Below are 1,203 nucleotides of genomic sequence, written 5' to 3'. Positions count from 1 at the left end.
TAAATCTCCATCACGTGCGTGCTTTCACATTGAGCAGCATTAACTACACAGAGCCGTTGTTCTCTGACGAGCTGCGCAAAAAATCGCGCGAATATGAACGTGGTTTTGCGCAGCTCGTCAGTAAACAACGGCTCTGTGTAGTTAATGCTGCTCAATGTGAAAGCACGCACGTGATGGAGATTTACCGCTGATTACAGAACCGGCTTTATGACAAGATGCGCGTTAAATATCGCATGCGATTTATCGTGCAGCCCTAATTAGTAGCCTAAAATGCAATTTTGTAGGAGGAGTTGAATCATGTAGACAACAGGTTAAATAAAAAATTTAACATCCAATAGCGCAAAAATATAGCAAAATGCTCATCTTCATAGTTATTTTTCTAGCTGACTGATGAGCTTATGGACACCGAATGATTATTCTGAGGTAAATGTATTATTATGTTGCAATGTTTACAAGCTTTACACGTTTTTCGCAGTTTGAAACACTGAATGAGCTTTTACATGAGACATTTCAGTAAGTTGAATCTTGATAAGAAGAAGCCATATTAGTAATGATTATAAACGAGAATTGTTAATGATATTGCCAATATCCACACAGCTGACAGCTTTACCTATTGTAGTTTGTTCAAGTTGTGCACGAAATAGACTCTGCTTTGGTGCAATTTACCTGCACGTCTCCGCCATTTCGATCTCTCTCGCACTTCACAACTGAGCTGCGTTTATCAGGTGTGGGTCAGTGCTGCTGTGCAGCAGAGACGAGGACGGTTTGAAACTCTTTTTTTCCACTAAAACTTTGATGCACATCGTCTCAGTTTAATACGTGAACATGATGCGATCGCAAAACAATCAGGAAATAAGGCATTACATGCAAATTTTTAAGTCATAACATGTAAATATATATAGTCGCCAGTGGCGACCTCAGCAAAAACTTCACTCGCAAATTAATATTTTTGGTTGCAACCGTTTTAGTCGCAGTCTGAAGCCCTGGGGCAAAGGTCACTCAGTTCACGCTAAGAGCATTAAAGAGCAGGCCATATGGTTTTTTGAAAAATACTGCTTCTCTAATCTTGGCTTTTATCTTCGTTGGCTTCTAATCTTATTAATTTGGACTAACAAGCTCTCCGAACCACAGCCTGCAAGTACGATTGATATGTGTACATTTTCAATTGAGTGCTCAAAATATCAAGTTTTTGTGCTAATATGT

Source organism: Sinocyclocheilus rhinocerous, unplaced genomic scaffold (genome assembly GCF_001515625.1).
Source record: "Sinocyclocheilus rhinocerous isolate Xijiao unplaced genomic scaffold, SAMN03320098_v1.1 scaffold4561, whole genome shotgun sequence".
In the NCBI taxonomy this organism is placed as follows: domain Eukaryota; kingdom Metazoa; phylum Chordata; class Actinopteri; order Cypriniformes; family Cyprinidae; genus Sinocyclocheilus; species Sinocyclocheilus rhinocerous.
This window is presented reverse-complemented; position numbering follows the sequence as displayed.